Source organism: Trichechus manatus, unplaced genomic scaffold (genome assembly GCF_000243295.1).
Source record: "Trichechus manatus latirostris isolate Lorelei unplaced genomic scaffold, TriManLat1.0 scaffold00105, whole genome shotgun sequence".
NCBI lineage: Eukaryota > Metazoa > Chordata > Mammalia > Sirenia > Trichechidae > Trichechus > Trichechus manatus.
Genome location: NW_004444041.1, coordinates 3,721,061 through 3,742,691, shown reverse-complemented (window position 1 = coordinate 3,742,691; position 21,631 = coordinate 3,721,061). Strand labels below are relative to the sequence as shown.

At 36.0% G+C, this 21,631-nt stretch overlaps 1 long non-coding RNA gene across 1 annotated transcript in view; it reads right to left on the bottom strand.

The window, feature by feature from the left end:
- LOC111821783 (uncharacterized) overlaps positions 1 to 20,526 on the bottom strand; it is a 46,946-nt gene extending 26,420 nt beyond the window's left edge. Inside the window, exons 1-4 of the long non-coding RNA XR_002825115.1 lie at positions 20,296 to 20,526; positions 19,916 to 19,978; positions 17,901 to 17,991; positions 12,557 to 12,590 (exon numbers count right to left, since the gene is read on the bottom strand). This is a non-coding gene — a long non-coding RNA (uncharacterized LOC111821783). The remainder of the gene's footprint in view (positions 1 to 12,556; positions 12,591 to 17,900; positions 17,992 to 19,915; positions 19,979 to 20,295) is intronic.
- Positions 20,527 to 21,631: the final 1,105 nt, after the last annotated feature.

The window sequence follows — 21,631 nt, the reverse complement described above, 5'->3', positions numbered from 1 at the left end:
CAATAGATACAGAAAATGTGTTTGAGCAAATTTAACATCCATTTATGATAAAACTTACAGTAAACCACAAGTATAAGGGAACTTCCTCAATCTGAAAAAAAATCTTTGAAAAATCTATCACCAATATAATATTTTATGGTGAATGACTGGTTACATTACCTGTAAGGTTTATAAAAAAGGCAAGCATTATCACTCTCAGTATTTTAATTCAAAATTGTCCTAGAGATCCTAACTAGCAAAATAATACAATAAAAAAGAATGAGGCATGAAGATTGGAAAGGAACAATTTTTTTTAAAAATTGTTTTTCCATCGAAGACACATTGTCTATGTAGAAAATCCTCAGGAATCTACCAAAAAAGAAAAAAAGCTACTAGAACTTATAGATGAGTGAAGCAAGTTACAAGACACAAGATCAAAACGTAAAAATCAGTTTTATTTCTATATTCTAGTAACAAACAATTGGAAATTAAAATCAAGAAAATAACACCATTTATAATAGTATGGTACTGATGTGATTACAGACATATAGATCACTGAAACACAATAGAGACTCGAGAAATCAACTCACATATTTACAGTCAAATTAATTTTCAACAAAGATTTAAGGTAGTAATTCTCAACTGGGGGTAATTTTGTCCCGTAGGGGCCAGTTGGCAATGTCTAGAGACAGTTTTGGTTGTCACAACTGGAGGCAGCGGGGCGGGGGTGGGGGAGGGAGGGGTGTCAGTAAAGCTACTGCATCTAGTGGGTAGAGTCCAGGGATTCTATTAAACATCTTTCAATGCACAAGACACCTCTCCACAAAAAAATAATTACCCAGACCAAAATGTCAATAGCGCTGAGGTTGAGAAACCCTGAGCTAAGGCAATTTAATGGATAAAAGATAGTCTTTTCAACAAATGCTGCTGTAACAATTGGATATTTATATAACAAAAAAAAAAAAAAAAAGAATCTTGGCCTTTGCCTCTTACAATATGCAAAAAAAACTTGAAATAGAACTGACGTAAGAGTTAAAACTACAAACTTCTAGAAGAAAATATTTGAGAGTTTTGTTAGGCAGATTGATTAGATAAGGCACAAAAAGCACAAACCATTAAAAAAATGACAAATTGAACTTTATCAAAATTAAAATAGTTAAAGAAATGTTCTCTCTCCAGATATTGTTGTGTGTGCATGTGAGGGCTACAGTTTCTTTAACTATGTGGCTCCCTGCTTGAAAATGAAGTCAACCAGAGCTGAGACTACATCACAGAAATATGGAACCAGAGATTACATTCTGTGCTACCTCTTAATTTCCCATTATGTAAACAAATAAATTTGTTTATGGCTTAAGCCAGTTTATTGTGTTCTGTTACTTACAATCAAAACCTTCCTACCTAAAACAGATACAAACAGCAGTATTTCTCTGAGTGATGATATAGCCAATGGTAACTATTTTGCTTTCGTTTGTTTATTCATTTGCATTTTATACAACAACAATAATAATGGTAATAGCTGATATTTATTGAATGTTTACCCTGAGAAATGAACCCTAGATATATGTTATCTGATTTAATCATCTCAACTATTCTATGAAATAAATGTTATATTTTCCATTTTACAGATTAGGAAACCAGATATTTGTGAGCACCTTGACAAAGGTAAGAATAATTCATCCAAGTAAGTAATGAAATTAGTACGTAATCCCAGACACTCAGACTGCAGATCCTGTCCTCTTAACAGTAAAGCTATGCATGAAATATGAATTCACTTATAATAAAACGTGTTATTTTAAAAATTGTATGCACATGTCAGAAATATTAAGAAGCTCTGAAAGAATTCAAAAAATAAGCATTAGTTTCAAGTCTTAGCATTTCTAATGAAGCCAGTATCAAAGGTCAGCTACACATTTTTTTTTTTAATTCATTTGCCTTACTTATGATGAGTAATCACTGAAATGAACTTTCAGGTATTGTCAGAAAATTCTTACCTAGGTCCTTGTCAAATCTTGTGGAGCATAGTTTCTGTGACTATGGAGATTTTTTTTAACCTGTACTCCATTTGCTTCTAAAAATCAAAATTCAAAAATTTGGTGTGGGCCTATAAAGACTTTTAACCAAAAAACTAATTTTCTCAAAGTTTACTTTCTTTTTTAAATTCAGAGACTGAGACTGATCAAGATATATGTACTGTCAGCCACGAGATTTCATCAAAATATTTTATTGATCTGAAAAGCTTGATCAGAGGGTATGCTATTTAAGAACACATCTCAAAAATAGTGTCTATCTCTTTATACTAGTTAAGGTAACGGTAGCTGCTATAACTGATAATGCAAAAATCTCAATGGCTTAGCACAATTAAATTTATTTTCCAGTCACATAAAGTCTAATCAGGGTCGGCAGGACTTGTAATTTGCAGTCGTTCATGGATTCAGGCTAACAAAAGTTCTACCATATTCCACACATGAGTTTCAAGATCTTCCTGGGCCATGACACTAAACCAGCAGACCAATGAAGAAAAAGAATGGAGCATAACATGGGAGGATTTTATGGTCCCAAACTAGAAATAAGGTATATCAATTCTATGCATTTTCCATTAGGCAAAATTCAGTAACTTGCGCCTACTTCAATTAAAAAAAAGATCTGGGAAATGATATTCTCCAGAAGGACAACCCTACACAATGGAAAGTGTATTGGTCAAGGCTAAGTCAGAAAAACAAAACTCATGATGATATATTTTTGTAAAATTTGCAAAAGAAAGACATTTTAACTGCAATTAAGGCTGCTGTTAGGTACACTTCCCTGGTTGATATTGTCCACACACATTTTTGAGATCTGCTAACAGAAAGTTAGTAAGGATGCATTTAGTTTGGTTTCCCAGAAATCTATTTATGTTCACAGTCACTTCAATGTTTAGTTTATTACTAGCCATTCAATTGTAGAAATTTCTTACCATAATACCACCACTCAATGTACTAAATTACCTAGGGTTGTGACATCAAAATGCAGGGCCAGTCTGTAGCATGAATTGACAGGAGTGGTTAAGTACTCAACCACTGATTGAATTGTGTCCCTAAAAATGTGTGTCAACTTGGCTAGGCCATGATTCCCAGTACTGTGTGGTTGTCCACCATTTTGTGATCTGATGTGATTATCCTATTGTCGTAAATCCTAACCTCTATGATGTAAATGAGGAAAGATTAGAAGCAATTATGTTAATGAGGCAGGAATCAATCTACAGGATTAGGTTGTATCTTGAGTCAATCTCTTTTGAGATATAATGGAGAGAAGCAAGCAGAGAGGCAGGGCAAACTCCTACCACCAAGAATGAAGAATCAGTAGGGGAGAGTGTCCTTTGGGCCTGGGATCCCTGTGCTGAGAAGCTCCTGGACCAGAGAAAGATTGATTTTTACAAGGACGTTCCCCCAGAGCTGAAAGAGAGAGAAAGCCTTCCCCTGGAGCTGGCACCTGAATTCGGACTTGTAGCCTCATAGACTGTGAGAGAATAAATTTCTCTTTGTTAAAGCCATCCACTTATGGTATTTCTGTTACAGCAGCACTGGAAAACTAAGACAACTACTAATCAAAAGATGGACAGTTTGAACCCACTCAGAGGTGTCTCAGGAGAAAGGCCTGGTGATCTACTTCCAAAATGTCACAGCCTTGAAAACCCTATGAAACACAGTTCTATTTGCAGCACATGGAGTCTCCATGAGTGGGAATGGACTCAACGGTAACTGGTTTTACTAGCTGTGGTATTTGACATGATGAGTACGAGGATAGTGGAAGAGAAATAAAGCTGTAAACATATGAATCAAGAAGCTAGTCTGTGGAAAATTCTACTAATCATCAGATATGTAAAATTGTAAGCTGAGGATTCAGTTCTCATAAATACTAAATAAAAATGAAAGTTATCTCCATTCAGAAATATACTCAATAAAACAGTTTGTATAATGATAAGCCTACCATACCTTTTTTCCGCCTTTTTTAATGGAATTTTACTTCATAGGCTGAATAAGAATCTACATGTTTGGAGGGCACAAAAGTGTAGCAGAAATACAAATAGCAACCATGACTGTGTGTGAAATCAAATGTTCTGTGCATCTAACTTACCAATAATAAATTACAAATTTCCATTAGCTATGCTCGAAAAACATTCTATTCTATTTATTGAAAACGATATTATAAAATCTTTGTAAAAGTGGCAATCAAAGTGTATACAACAAAAATACGTAGGGAAAATTATTACAGAGATGTGTCATTAATTAAACTATGCCATTTATATTTTTCTGGATCCTGTGATGTTTGTGGTATTTATAAGCTTTTTAAATTTTTTAATTTTTGCAATTTTTTATCTCATTCTAAATAAATATTGTGCCTAATTTTAAAAACTTTAAAAAAATCTTGTGCACGAAGGTGGAGCCAACATGGTGCTATAGACAGAAGCACCATGCTGTCTCTCCACAGCAAAGACCTAAAAAACTAAGTAAAACAGAGACAAACATTAATCCTGGAACCTTAAGCCTCAAATGAAAAGATAAAGAACTCAACCAAATGCTGAATGGAATAAGAAACTGACAGAGAACAGAGAGCAAGCAGAGTTACCAGCGGAGGTCCCCTATCAGCTAATGCAGCACGGATCCACTATCTTGGACTCCGGCCAGAGATTGGTGGACAGGGAGTATGGGAAAGCAGATTCACAGAGCTCCCAGTAGGAGACAGAGCACCTGGTAACCAGCAAAATATACTTTCCCACACCCTTCCCTGCCTCCTCCTTCCCCATCTTCGCTGCTTCCCAGCTGGCCAATCTGCAGCTTCCCAGGAGACCGATTCCTGGCTTCTGGAGGGCCGATTCGCTGCTTCCTGGCTTCCGATTTGTCGATTCCCAGCAGGCCACGACCACTGCATGGGAGGCACTGGTTCCAGGCCAGGAGGATTCGCCCAACCACACTGGCCAGCTTCTTCACTGCCATTTCTTTGTTGTTGATGTTGCTTTTTTTTGGCCTCTGTGGTTTCATCCCTGCCTCTCAACTCCTCCCCCTCCTTTTTCTTGAACACCTGACTCTGTGTGCCATCTTTGCTTCTTCTTAACAGGCTGTGAAATGCCACTCAGCTGGGGAACTGCACACTGGTGGGATCCCTGGAGGCTTTTGTTTTCTTTTTTCCTTTTCCTTTTTTTCTTTTTTTGTTTGTTTTCTCTTTCTTTTTTCCTTTTTATTTTGCTTCATTTCTCAGTTTCTCATCTCTTTCTGTTTACCTTCTTTTCCTGTCTCCTGAATACCTGGCGCTGTGTATCTTTTCCACCCCTTCTAGCCAGGCTGTATTGCGCAGCTTGGGAGCTTCTTCCCTGATCTGCGCAGCTGCGCAGGTGGGATCCCTGGGGCATTTTTAAAAAATTTTTATTTATTTACTTTTTTTTATTTTTTTATTTTTTGCTTTTTATTTTTCGTCATTTCTCAGTCTCTTGTCTCTCCACTCCAATGGCAAGCTCCCTCAGAACTTTTTTTTTGCTCCTGTTTATCTATCCTCTCTCTCTTCTTTTCCATACTCAACCTAGCTCCACACATCACAACCTCCCCCTCCCCCTGCCTCCTGCCTATCTGCACCATGTGCTAAACATTGCATTCCCGAGCAGCACAGGCACAACGTACTGGAACCTGTCCTACACTGACCATCGGATCACCTTGTCAGCTCCAGTACATGCCACAAACAACCCATTCCAACCTCTCCCCTTCAGCTGGACCTGCCCTGCTGCACCATAGCTCAGCAACTGGCCCTGCACACTGAACAAGGAGGTAAAAAGTATCGCCCCCACAGACAAACAAACAACAAAGAATGCATAGCTGGCCTCCTGAGATATAACCAGATAAAACAAAAAAGGATGAAACAAACAAATCTACGGTCTATAAACAAAGAAAATAACTACTGAATGTCCTGAAGATGACAGACAATATCAAAACATTTAAATAAAACAGGACAGAATGGTTCCAGTAGGCGTCAAAAATAAAACACCAGATAACTTTCCAGTAGCAGAAAAGGCACTAGAACTACCTGATAGGGAATTCAAATCTCTAATAATCAGAGCTATACGAGAGTTGAAGCAAAAAGCAGACAAAAATGAGGAAAAAATAGACAAATTCATGGAAAATACAGACAAAAAATGGAAGAATTCAGGAAAATAATGCAGGAACAAAATACCAAAATAAATTCACAACTAGAAATTATACAAAAACAACAATTAGAAATCCAAAAGATAATAAGATTTCAGAAATGGACAGTGTCATAGAAGGATTGAGGAGTAGGTTTGAAACAATGGAAGAAAAGATCAGTGAATTTGAAGACAAAACCTTGGATACAACTTTGTATGAGGAAAACTCAGGGAAAAAAAAGGAAAAATGGAGAAACCCTGAGAATGATGTGGGATACAATCAAAAGCAAAAATTTGCTAGTGATCAGAGTTCCAAAACAGAGGGAGAAAATGGAAAACACAGAGAGGATCCTTGAAGAATTGCTGACAGAAAACTTCCCTAATATCATGAAAGATGAAAAGTTGACCATCCAAGAAGCTCAACGAACCTCATATAGGATAGACTCCAAAAGAAAATCACCAAGACATATCATAACCACACTCACTAAAACCAAAGACAAAGAATCCTAAGAGCAACTTGAGAAAAACAGAAAGTCACATACAGAGATGAAACAATAAGACTAAGCTCTGATTACTCAGCAGAAACCATGCAGGCAAGAAGACAAAGGGATTACATACATAAAACCTTGAAAGAAAAAAAATGCCAAACAAAAATAATGTATCCCGCGAAACTCTCGTTCAAATATGACAGTGAAATTAGGACATTTCCAGATAAAAAGAAATCAAAGGAATATGTAAAAACTAAACCAAACTTACAAGAATTATTAAAGGGAGTCCTTCAGTTTGAGAACAAACATAAGATGACAGACTGAATCTAGGACCCAAGATTGTACCAGTGAGATACCAACCTAGGAAATGAACTCTCAAGAACTATTCAAAACCTAAAGATTTACAACAGGGAACCAGAGAGGTTAAAATGAAATGATAACAACTTCAGAACAAGGGAATAAAAGAGGGAATAAATGGTGTAGGTGTATAACTTTCTAATGGAGAGGAAGACAAGGTGATACCAAGTAATAATAGACTGGTACAAAGCTAGAAAGATAAGGGTAAATTTCAAGGTAACTACAAAGACAGTTAACAAACCTACTCATTAAAATAAAGAAAAAAAACATAAAGTCTCAGTAAAAACAAAATCTACAAAAACAAAAGAAATGAAAAAAAAAACACAAACAAAAGGAATTCAACACAGGGGAGTAAGAGGAACAAAGACATTGTACACACCACAAAAAAAGCACTGCAAAATGACACCAATAAACTCACACCTATCAAAAATTACAATGAAAGAAAATGGCTTAAATGCATGCGTAAAGAGACAGAGAGTGATAGAATGGATAAAATAAATAAATAAAAACAGGAACCATGAATATGCTGTCTACAAGAGACACAGCTTAAAAACAAAGATGTAAATTTATTAAAAATCAAAGAATGGAAAAAAATATATCAAGCAAATAGCCACCAAAAAAGAGCAGGAGTGGCAATACTAATCTCAGATATAATACATTTTAAAACAAAATCCACCATAAAAGACAAAGAAGGGCACTATATCACTATTAAAAGGAAGATACATCATGAAGACCTAACAGTAATAAATATCTACAGAACCAATGACAGGGCTTCAAAATAAATTTAAAAAAAAAACTTTAACAGGGCTAAAAAGAGAAATTGACAGTTCAACTATAATACTAGGAGACTTCAACACACCACTCTCAGTAAAGGACAGAATATCTAGAAAGAAACTCAACAAAGTTACAGAAGATCTAAAGCCCACAATCAGCCAACTTGAACTCATAGACATATATAGAACACTCCACACAACAGCTGTAAAGTACACATTCTTTTCCAATGCACATGGAATGTTCTCCAGAATAGACCACATCTTAGACCACAAAGCAACCTTCAACAAAATCCAAAACATTAAGATGATACAAAGTATCTTCTCTGATTACAATGCCATCGAAGTAGAAATTTACAACAGAAAGAAAAAGGGAAAAAATCAATTACATGGAAACTAAATAACACCCTGCTTAAAAACTAATGGTAATAGAGGAAATCAAAGATGGAATAAAAAAATTCCTAGACTCAAATGAGAATTAAAACACATTATACCAAAATCTTTGGGACATAGCAAAGGCAGTGCTCAGAGGTCAATTTATAGCAATAGATACACACATCAAAAAGAAGAAAGGAATAAAACCAAAACATTAGCTACACAACTCAAACAAACAGAAACAGAACAGCAAAAGACGCCTACAGCCACCAGAAGAAAGGAAATAATAAAGATCAGAGCAGAAATAAATGAAATATAGAATAGAAAAACAATAGAGTCAACAAAACCAAACTTTGGTTCTTTGAAAGGATCAGCAAAATCAACAAACCACTAGCCAGACTGACAAAAGAAAAACAGGATAGGATGCAAAGAACCCAAATAAGAAATTAAATGGGGAACACTACAACAGACCCAACTGAAATAAAAAGGATAACAAATTCTATTCTAACAAATTTCAGAATCTAGAAGAAATGGATAAATTTCTAGAAACACACAACCTACCCAAACTGTCACAAACTGATGTTGAAAATCTGAACAGACCCATAACAAGAGAAGAGACTGAAAAGGCAGTTTAAGAAAAACCCCCAACAAAAAAAAAAACCCTGGCCCAGATGGCTTCACTGGAGAATTCTACCAAACATTAAGAGAAGAGCTTACACCAGTACTTCTCAAACTATTTTAGAACATAGAAAAGGAAGGGATACTTCCAAATTCATTCTATGAAGCCAGCGTAACCCTGATGCCAAAACCAGGCAAAGGAACTACAAAAAAAGAAAATTGCCTACCAGTATCTCTCATGAATATAGGTGCAAAAATTCTCAACAAAATTCTAGCCAATAGAATTCGGTGGCATATAAAAAAAAATAATATACCATGACCAAGTAGGATTCATACCAGGTATGCAAGGATGGTTCAACATCAGAAAATCAATCAACATAATCCACCACATAAATAAAGGAAAAGAATCACGTGATCATCTCAATTGAGGCGGAAAAGGCATTCAACAAAGTCCAACACCCATGATAAAAAAACTGATTAAAAACTCTCAATAAAATAGGTGTAGAAGGGAAATTTCTCAGCATAATAAAGGGCATCTATACAAAACCAACAGCCAACGTCATTCTTAATGGAGACAGGCTGAAAACATTCCCCCTGAGAACAGAAACAAGATAAGGATGCCCTTTATCACCACTCCTATTTAACCTTGTGCTGGAAGTCCTAGCTAAAACAATAAGGCAAAAAAAAAAAGAAATAAAAGGCATCCAGATTGGTAATGAAGAAGTAAAACTCTCCCTATCTGCAGATGATATGATACTATACATAGAAAACCCAAAAGACTCCACAAGAAAACTACTGGAACTAATAGAAAGATTCAGCAGAGTGGCAGGATACAAGATAAACATACAAAAATCAGTTGGATTCCTATGCACCAATTCCTATTCCAATAAAGAGAATGATGAAAAGGAATTCAGGAAAACAATACCATTTATAATAGCCCCTAAAAAAATAAAATACTTAGGAATACATCTAACCAGGAATGTAAAAGACCTATACAAAGACAACTACAGAACACTACTGCAAGAAACCAAGAGATCTACCAAATGGAAAAACATACCATGCTCATGAATAGGTAGCATCAACATTGTGAAAATGACAATTCTACTCAAAGCAATTTACAAATACAATGCAATCCCAATCCAAATACCAACAACATTCTTTAAAGAGATGGAAAAAAAATCATTAACTTTATATGGAAAAGAAAGAAGCCCCGGATAAGTAAAGCACTATTGAAGAAGAAGAATAAAGTAGGAGGACTCGCACTACCTAACCTCAGAAACTACTATACACCTGCGGTAGTCAAAACAGCCTGGAACTGGTACAACAACAGTTACATTGACCAATGGAACAGAATTGAGAAGCCAGATGTAAATCCATCCACCTACGGTCACCTGATCTTCAACAAGGGTCCAAAGTCTATCAAATGGGGAAAAGACAGTTTTTTTAACAAATGGTGTTGCCAAAACTGGATGTCCATCCGCATAACAATGAAACTGGACCCATACACAAAAACTAATTCAAAATAGATCAAAGACCTAAATATAAAACAAAAACTATAAAGATCATAGAAGAAAAAATGTGATCTAAAGACCCCAATATACAGCATTAACAGTATACAAACCATAACTAACAACATACAAACTTCAGAAGATAAGCCTGATAACTGGGATCATCTAAAAAATTAAACACTTATGCTTATCAAAAGACTACACCAGAAGAGTAAAAAGAGAACCTACAGACTGGGAAAAAATTTTTGGCTATTACAAATCAGACAAAGGTCTAGTCTCTAAAATCTATGAGAAAATCCAGCACCTTTACAACATAAAGACAAATAATCCAATTAAAAAATGGGCAAAGGAAATGAACAGACACTTCACCAAAGAAGACATTCAAGAGGCTAACAGACACATGAGGAAATGCTCACGATCACTAGCCATTAGAGAAATGCAAATCAAAACCACAATGAGATACCACCTCATGTTGGCATTACTGGCACAAATCAAAAAAACAGAAAATATCAAATGTTGGAGATGCTGCAGGGAGATGGAAACTCGTATGCACTGTTGGTGGGATTGCAAAATGGTGCGACCATTTTGGAAAACGATATTGTGCTTCCTTAGAAAGTCAGAAATAGAAATACCATATGATCCAGCAATCCCACTCCTAAGAATATATCCTAGAGAAATAAGAGCGGTCACATAAATAGACTTATGCACACCCATGTTCATGGCATCATTGTTCACAACAGCAACAAGATGGAAACAACATAGATGCCCATCAACAGATGAATGGATAAACAAACTATGGTACAAACACACAACGGAATACTACACAATGATAAAGAACAATGTTGAACCTGTGAAGCGTCTCACATGGTGAATCTGGAGAGCGTTATGCTGAGTGAAATAATGCAATCACAAAAGGACAAATATTGTCCACTACTATAAAAACTCATGAAAAGGTTTACAGACAAAAAGAAACAATCTTTTTTGGTTACATGGGACGGGAGGGATAGGGGTGGAAAAACACTAAATAAACAATAGATAAGTGGTAACTTTGGTGAAGGTAAGACAGTACACAATACTGAGGAAGCCAGCACAGCTTGTTCAGAGTAAGGTCACAGATGCTCCATGGGCAAATCCAAAATCCCTGAGGGAAGGAATTACTGGGCTGAGGGCTATGGGACCATTGTCTCAGGGAACATCTAGCTCAAATGGCATAACACAGTTTATAGAAAAAATGTTCTACATTCTACTTTGGTGAGTAGCGTCTGGGGTCTTAAAAGCCTGTGAGTGGCCATCTAAGATATTCCACTGGTCTCACCCCTTCAGGAGCAAGAGAAAAAGAAGAAAACTAAAGACACAAGGGAAAGATTAGTCCAAAGGACTAACAGACCACAACTACCATGGCCTCCACCAGACTGAGTCCGGTACAACTAGATGGTGCCCAGTTACCACCACTGACTGCTCTGACGGAGATCACAGTAGAGGGTCCCAGACAGAGATGGAGAAAAATGTAGAATAAAATTCTAACTCAAATAAAGACCAGGCTTACTGGCATGACAGACACTGGAGAAACCCAAGTATGGCCCCTGGACACCCTTTTAGCTCAGTAATGAAGTCACTCCCGAGGTTCACCTTTTAGCCAAAGATTAGACAGGCCCATAGGACAAAACGAGACTAAAGGGGCACACCAGCCCAGGGGCAAGGACTACAAGGCAGGAGGGGACAGGAAAGCTGGTAACAGGGAACCCAAGGTCGAGAAGGGAGAGTACGGACATGTCATGGGGTTGTTAACCAACGTCATAAAACAGTATATGTACAAACTATTTAATGAGAAGCTAGTTTGTTCTGTCTACCTTCATCTAAAGTACAATAAAAAAGTAAATAAATAAAAAATATATATATTGTGCCTAATTTTCTATCCATCACTTTGTATTCTTGTTTTTAATGAAGGTCTTCAAAATCCTACAAGTTTCTAGTACCACAAAACCTGGGTTCTTCCCAAACACAAACTGCAGAATCTACTTCAATAATATCCTATTGTGTGCCAATGTAATGTGCAGCATACTTAGGAGATAATTAAAATTATTAATGCAACATTCCAACAGAATAGTTCTGAATTACCAACGAGATCACTGATGGAAAAGAACTCTGATAAGTAATAAGTGTTATATCAATGCAAACTATTATCTTTATTATCTTTTTAAATACAAGCTTCTGGAGCTCTCAACATTTGTTGGTAACTAGTGATCTTCCACTAAGTGCATGGCAGTCCTGGGGCTGTGGGGGATATAAAGATGAAATACACTCAATACTTACCCTCAGGGAGTTCACAGTCTCCAGCATGAGAATACTGCAAGTGGAACACAAAATTAAGATATAAACTCTGTCAGTTATCTTCAAACTTTTTTTTATTACAACCCATATTTTAAAGTGGAGATCATGAACCAGTACACACACACACACACACACACACACACCCCTATACACATACTAAAACAAAGCTTTTACAAAACAATACTTACACTGACTATATGATATGCTCCCTTGAGTACTCTATTGTATTCTATTTTATTTTATAAGATGCTGTACACAACCCTCTAAATCAATTTCATAACCCACTACTGGGTCACCATTTGAAAATACTGTTCTATGTTACTGTTTTGTTTTATGGAGCATGATTATAACCTGAATGAAAATTCCCACTAGCTCTAATAAAATGTGGACCCTATTGGGTGAAAAAAAAAAAATTGAAATCCTTACAGACCCTTTTTGCCAATTATTAATACATTGTATTAGAGCAAAGTCTTTAGCTGTCTCTGTATAAATATATACACACCCGTGCACATGCACACATACTTGCCTTCCCATCCTGTGTCTATATGTTGAATTACATTGCTTTTGCACAGTGACAACTACTGTGAAAGCTCCCTGCAGGGAATCACAGGAGTCTGAGTGAAGGGGTTATTTCAGTGGCTCTTCATCATCAAAGGATTGCGTTGAGCCACACAAGCTTTCTGACAGAACTTGGCAAGCGTTGCATTATAGTCAAGATTGTTTATTCTTTTGGAAAATTTGTCATAATGAGTTTTGGCTCTTTTTTAAAGTATGTTATGTGTGTGCACGTATGTATATATATACAAATATTCTATAGAATATATAGATATAGATGGATATATAGAGATACATTCTTGTCTTTAATGGTTATTCTGTATATGCCATTATAACAGTAAATAGTTACTTAGGAAATACATTGCATTGATGAAATAATGTTGAGATCCTACCCCCTCACCTCAAAATTTATCTCTATTTAAAATGCTGTTTCCAGCACCAACTCTCCATATCTCAGAAAAAGATGATTCATAGAAATCGGTGCAATTCTAGTAAAAATGGAAAATGTTTTAAAATACAAGAATATTAATAAGCTCCTATTGTTCCACTTGATGAGCAAAAGTCCTACTTAATTTAATTTTCTCTTTCAAAGAGAAATGATGCCATTGCCTTTTTCTTTGGATTTTCTCTTGACCTCAGAGTCACCAGCAGATTTGTTCCCTTTGCCCATTTCAAGAATGGGCAAAATCAGGTAGGAATAATTATGCCCCTGATATAACTCGTGGAGTCACGCATGGCGGACTGTGATAAGGTGAACTGCTCTCCCAGCTGTTTTACCATAACCACAATGCCATGCAGTTTACCATAGAGACATTTACTGGGGAGGGGATTGAGGAAGGAAGGGAAGGGAAGGGAGGAGTAAGAAAGTGAAGAAAATCCAGAATTACATATACATGACTACCTGTTATCATTTGCGATTGTGTCCAATTTAACCCTGTTTATACTTTGCACACTAACTCTACTTAATCACCAACAACTTTCTTATTCTGCACATTAGTGATCAGTCCAGTTCCTCCATTTTCAAAGCTCCCAAATATTTATTTTTGTATTCATCTCCCTGTAACCCATCTTTTCCATAAGTCCCGATCTTTTATGTCCTGCTCTTTTGAATGTGACTCTTTCTGGTTTTCCAAATCTCCTCAATACTGTTCCCTCTGACTGAAATGTTTTTCCTGAGTTTGCAAACTGGAAGGCTCCTAGCCATCCCTCAAGATCAGCCTCAGATAATTCTCCTGTGAAGCCTTCTCTGACTAACCCAAGCAGAGTTGATCACTCCCTCCTTCAAACCATGACTGTAATGAGTCTTGCATGTATTTTGATCTTTCTCTTCTTCCTCATCTACTAGACTATAAACTCAGTATCTCTTATAGAACATGGTTCTGTGGTATTGAATTGATTAACTTATTGATCGATTATATTGGTTGATGTGTCTTTCCTGGGTTTTTTACTGTTCTTGGGAGCCCTACTTTATTCTGAAGTGCTTTTATCTTTCCTTTCTGAATGTTTCAAAATGTATTTATTAGAAGTGCATTAGTTTGTACTTCTTTTGAAGTTTGTCTTCTTTACCTAAGATCTATGCAAGCATCAAGACTTAGTCTCAAAAAAGAAAAAAAAAAAAAAAACTTAGTCTCACTTGAGGATTGTTATCAGCGTTGGATGACACCATTCCTGGAATATGTCTGCATTAGATTGGTTCCTTCTGGTGGTCAGAGGCAAGGTGTTTTGAAAGCTTTCACCTGCACTATTACTATATTTTTTCTGACTGAAGGACTTTTCTACTAGATCAGATATTTCTAATAAGTTCTGGGTCAGTACCAAAATCAGGATAATAATTTGTTGCAGATTCTCCTGAATTTGAGGATGCTTCACTCTCTAAGCAAGAAGTCATTGTCTGAAGATGATGACTTTTAATTGTCAATGGTCCTGGGTTCCATAATTGGCACTATTTCCTCACAATTAGGGCCAGTTAATAGTAGGATTGCTCATTATCACCGATTCTCTGCAGGTTTGTCAGACCTATCTTTCCTAGAAAGATAGAAAGTATCCTTACACTTATTAATTTTTTTTTTTCCAGGCAGCAACTTGGATCTACTTCTGTGGTGAAACTCAGTTGTAACTTTCTCTTGCCTTGCTTTGAATTCAGACACAACGTTTCCTTATTTTGTATGGATATATACTTTTGAAAATACCGATCAAGTGCTATTCCTAAATAAAAGGAGTTTTTAAAAAGGGATTTTGTTCATTTTTCCTTTAATGCAGTGATATAACTTTTCAGAAAAGAGCTCAGCAAGCTTGAGTCACCTTACTGAAGAAAAATAATTAAAATTGATCCGTCTCACCTGTACCAAGGAGAAAGAAAAAGTGTTAGACAGTGGCATTCAAGGGATCTCAGGCCTCATTTGGGGATTTTTACTTTCATTTTGGTTTGATCCCCTGCTGAGAATTTGCATTTCCACTCCAGATATACTGAATCAGAACCTATGTTTTAACAAGATCCCTACAAAGGGGCTGAATCGGAATGAACTGGTTCGAAGCCCTGCCTATAGCATAGCTTCATCTACTTTTTCTCTAGAAAGTCCAAGCACTAAAGAGATCCAGAGAATCAATCCTTCCAGATAATTTTCACCTGCAGGTAATAGGAGGCTTATCTCCCAACTGGATGACTAACAGTGGGCAGACTACAGGGCAGCCAATGCTAATAGCTGCTCTAATGCATGTTCTGTTGCCTTTGACTGGAGATCCCTCGTTCTTGACCGTGGCTTCCTCTTTAAAACAGCTTTTAGTACCCCCTTCCTAAGCATTCAGACTCTCCTCCCAACCTTCTGTTAATGTCCTTCACATCTGTTCCTAATTATTTCTTGGATCTCAAACTAAAGCTGGAGACACTTTGTTGACCCTGCAGACCATATTCCCACTCCTTTTCTCCAGGCTTCCAAATTACCATCGCCACTGTCGCTGAAAATTACCAGGCTGAATACTAGATAGAATAATATTTCAATAATCTTAACAATGAAGACCTGAGCTGAGGCAGTGGCAGTGAAAATGAAAGCTTCACATTTGAGAGATATTTCAGAGTTACAATCAAAAGAATTTGGTGACCAGTTGGAGGTGATGGAAAAGAAAGGAGTTATTAAGCAGAAATGGAAATCAGACTTCTCTTCTAGTTACTAGTTACTGTAATAACTTGAAAGGAAAGTATGTGAGAGTGTGTGTATGCGTATGTGTGTTATCATAAGGAATCCATCAAACAGCTGAGGTGAACCAAATGAGATTTCCCAACTCATAGCATGTTTGACCTATAAAAATGGCAATTTCATTTGGTTCAACCTAAAAGAAAGAAAGCCAGAGGAGTCACTTTCATTGCTGGCCATCTCACTGGTACATTCATGACTTTCCATTTCCAATATCCCTTCTAGTTTTTTTTGTGTGTGTGCAGAAAAATACTCAGTGGTAAGTAGTATAAGCCTCCTTAGACCTCTAAACTACCAGCAAATCTACAGATGCTTTCTTTTTAATAATAATAATGTTGAATAAGTGCACTTTTACAAAGATTATATGATATTATCCTCACAGTAATATCTCCAGGCAAGATATTATCCTCATTGTACATATGGAAACAGGCTCAAAGAGGTTAAACGGCTTGTCTAATGACAAATGTAAGATAATGACCTCTAAGTATTCTGACTGCTAGTCCACTGTTCTTACCACTATATGTGTTCTGCTTGCCTGTGAAACAGAAAGGAACTTAGATGTGCTTCCCATCATCTGTGTCCAAATCAGCAGAGGAAACAACAAGAGCAACTTTTATTATTTAAATTGTGATCATTGTATATGGGCATAAATGGCTGTAACAGCTTAAAAGTTGCTAAGATTACCATTATTTCCTTTTCTCAAAGTAAGTATATCCACAGATACTCTCTCCCATTAAATACTGTAGAGTTTCTCGGTTGGGAAGAGCACCGGACAGTCACACAGTAGAGAAACTTTTTCTGTTCTTCTGCCCATATTTGCCTTTCCTGGTGTTACCTTCTTTCACCTCATAACTGTGTGCTGTCTGGTGTGTTTGCTTTGTTTCACAGCAGAAGCTTTCAGAAGACTTTGGATTTTGATTTGAAAAATAAATAAGCACCCTCAAAGAAGAATGAATGCATTCTCTTAGGCCTCTTTCATTAACATGAGCTTCACGAAACACAAAGTTCAGCAGAGGGATTCAAGGTTAGAGGCAGAAGACCAAACAAACTTGGTGAAGGCTTAAAAAATCAGAGAGGAAAATGTGGTTTTTTAGTTATACTAGTTACAGAATGAACAGCATATTGTATGTGCTGTGTTAGAGGTATGTTATGAATAACAAAAGCCCTGGAGCATTTACATATTTGTTTTCAGCAATCCTGGCAGTTGGATTTCACCATTCTATGCCTCTTTGCCAGAATCACTAAACACGGGTACATATGGCATCTGAAGTACCATATGCCATAGAAAATGTTAGCTGATGCCTATACTTCTATATTATATTTTTATTTCAGATTTTTGCAGTTTGAACAAAGAATAGTAGAAAAAACAAAATATTGGACAAGCAGTAAACAGTAAAGTGAAAAAATGCTTACAGAGAAAGCAAATAAAGGAATCTACCATGAGTTAACATGGTTATACGGTAATGAATCAGATACAGGAAGTGATTGTTTTGAATGAACACATTTAAGTAGCATTTCATTCTATTATTTTAGAGCTAAAGGCTGCAACATGAATAGTGGAAATTGACATATTTCCTTACCTTGTTCTTTCTCATATTTCTTGCTGAAATCATAGTCTTCAATTGATTGAAGTTCTTTAGTATGTAGCCTTCAGTCAGTGGCTTCTAAAATCTAGGTTAAAGGAGAAATATTCTAATATCAGGAATTACATTGCAATTTTTATTCAGGTTTTTGAGCAAACTTTTCAGTTACATCTAGGTTTTGTTTGTTTTTGTTGTTCTTTGACACAGGAAGACTTTAAAATTAAAATCAACATAATTGAATAGTTTTCTCGAAACAAATTTTAAAAAAAAATGCATTGCCAACATTTTACCAGTAAGAAAAGTGTTGAAATAACTGGATATCTCTGGTATGTAACAGGTAAGTGATAACTTCTTGGGAAAGACAAGGGGAATATAGTAATCCCAGAGGAAAACTGCTCACTCACAATTTTTCAAAGCCTGTTTACTCTTTTAAATAGTCTCAAAAACTGGACATGAATTTCTTAGGCTGAATTTGGATGATGGTCTAGAATAAACAAGTCATCCAAAATTGTGGAAACTGGCAGCATTCTAGGTCACCTGACTTTTAGTAGTTGATTGACTGAAACTTGTTGAGTAAAGAGTAAAAAAAAAGTCTTTGTAAAGTATAAAATTTGTAATAAATTGGCTTAAAATAGTCTAACAACATTAATAGTTTTAAAGCATATCTGTGTAGTGCTTTACAGTTTTAAAAGTCACAGGACTTGCCCAAGTTCACTCTCTTGTCCTTATGTCCTAGCCTACAATTGGAATCACATCCCATTCTAGAAGTAACCCTGCCACAAATTGGAAGCAGGTCAGAAATAAGATACCTTTTTCAGAGGAACCAGATATTGTCCAGTAAGATGCAAAATTGTATGTGACATAGAATCTTCAGCTTTCCCTGAGAGTATGCTCTATTGAGGGCTAGGAAAATGTTTGTGTAACCTCAGGGCTGTGTCTTCCATGTCCCAATCATTCCACAATTAAGAATCTCAGGCTCTCAAATTTATACAAAGAAACCAAATGCATTTCTTCTGTAACATTAGTAACATTCTTCCTTGACCCAACTCTAAATCTAAAAATAAATAACAAAGTAGAGATCCATGTCATCAGTCAAACAGCACTTAGCAGGCAACTAGTATGGGCAGATCATTGCAGAGGATTCAGAAATGTAGAATTAAGTCCCTGCTCTCAAGCAATTTGTAATCTATTTGAGAAGGAAAAACACACGGAAAAACAGCGTTATAATGGGTAAACTGTGCAATTCTAATAATATAAATGCAATAGAATTGTAGAAAACAAAGAGAAGCACTTGGTCTAAAAGAATACCAAATAGCATCAGTACCCTGGGAATGGGTGCGGAGAGGAGATGCGGAGCTTAAACGATTTGGGGAATCTACTGTAAGAATAAACAAAACTACAAATGCAAAAGTTGGTCCAAAAGTAATACTTACTAAAATAAGAAAAATCACAAGTTACAAATTTGTTAAAGCTAACGAATACCACAGATATTACAAAACTTATAAGAATAGCATGTTTTTATTAAGTTGATACATCTCTATAATATTTTCCTACATTTATGGATGCATATTCTTTGCTCATCTCTTTGAATAATGTTTTTGTAAAATATTCTATGGAGAGAATACAAAAATAATTCACTCTAGCACCATTAATCAACATTTATTGATCATTATTAATTGTTTAGAAATGTTATTTCAGCGTCTCAACTTGTTAGTGGCAATGTCATTTAAACTTTTAGAATTGTCATTTTGGAAAAATATCTACCATTCTTTCATATACGAACTGGGGGATTTCAGAACATATCAGGTTTTCTAGGGCAGTGATTGATCTTAAATACTCTGAATTAATTACACCTATTACTTATTAATCAAATTATTACCTGATTTGTTTTCAATGTTTTCATTATAATGATGTATTGTCAGTTTTGTGTTATTTGTGTTAATGTTGGTATTTTGTATGAAATCAAAAGAAATTTAAATATTTTTTCCAGTGTGCTCTTATGATTCACTCACCCTCATTAATTAGATTATCCAATAGTCTATTTCCTCTTCTTTATCCCTTCCTCTTCTGATTCTCTGGAAAAAAAAAATTTAGGGGGAGGTTAAAATTCACTTGTTGAAATCGGAATAATTTTTATTGACTTACTTGCACATTTTTATTGCTTTTGTTTCATATTCCATTTTTTAATTTATGGAATTTAATATAGTGGATTGGTAATACAGAGCTGTTAGAGGGCTGTCAAAACAAAACGGCCACATGAGATAACACAGAGATAACTACAAGGAGCAACTACCAACTCTAAGGCTGGGGAACAAAAGAAAGATGATATTAACAGAAGTTAGACAGTTAGCTTTGGGGCCTCGTGGAGATCAGATTCAGACCTCTGTACTACCTTACAGCTGGAACTCTGGGGTTGGAGGTTGTGAGAGTAGTTCTGGGAATGTTTATAGAAGCTAGAAACTGGAACCAAATGCATATGCGGGGGTGCAGTGCCGTTGATAAGGCAGAGCTGACGAGAACAGGAAGCACACATGAAGCAAAGAGGAAGTAACAAGGCCATTCTCCCTTTAGGACCTTCTATTAGTGGCACTGAACAGGGGTCCAGTTGGTAAAGGAAAAAAAGTGTAGTTTACAGAGTCTTAGTTCAAACATAAAAAAGCAGAGTATGGAAAATGAATTTAAAAATGAGAAACAATAGCTTAATGACCAGCACAATCTATTCCTTTGGCTACTGAGAACCAATACACACCCTTCTACAAATAATTTGAACTCCCATACAACAGTTACAAATTTATACTTGGCCTGACAAAATACAACTAGACTTCATAAAAATAAAGATGATCTCTCCCTGTCATCAAAATTAGAAGACAAAAAGTCATTGTATCCATCTCTGGGTAACTGTCATGGTATCTATCTCTCAGTGATATTAATTATTCCTCTAATTCAGTGATAGTTATTGGATTATTTGGTAATCTAAAGACCAAACTGTAAAGGTAATTACCAACAGCAATCCTTGCATGCAATAAAAATTGGACGGATGAGGGAGAAAAAAAGATATTGGTTAATATATAAATTTAACAAGCAAGGAAGAAAATATCCATAGCTGCTACAGTTCTTATTTTTGTAGTTGATCAAATGAAAAAATATATGTATAAATTATTTTTTAATTGTTATACAAACTGTAGCATACTGAACACATATTTGGGCAACATTTGTCACTTACTATTATCACAAATCTCTTTTCTTTTTTTAATTGCGCTTTAGGTGAAAGTTTACAGCTCAGGTTAAAAAGCTCTTTTCTTACTGATGTATGAATGTTTTCTGTTTGTTTATAGTTCTATAATTTTTAACACACGTATAGCTATGTGTAACCATCAATACAGTCAGGATACAGAACAGTTCCATAACCTCCAAAGATCCTTTCGTTTTATGCCTTTGTAACTATAACTTCCAACCAACCAAAAGACCAAGTCCATTGTCACTGAGTTGATTCCAACTCATAGCGACCCTATAGGACAAAGTAGAACTGCCCCATAGGATTTCCAAGGAGCTGCTGGTGGATTTGAACTGCTGACCTTTTGTTTAGCGGCCAAGCTCTTAACCACTGCACCACCAGGGCTTCTCATAATTTCCACCCACTCCTAATTCCTGGTAATCACTGATGAGTTCTCCGTCGCTACAGTTCTCTGTCTTTTTGAGAATGTCATGTAACTGAAAATATATAGTAT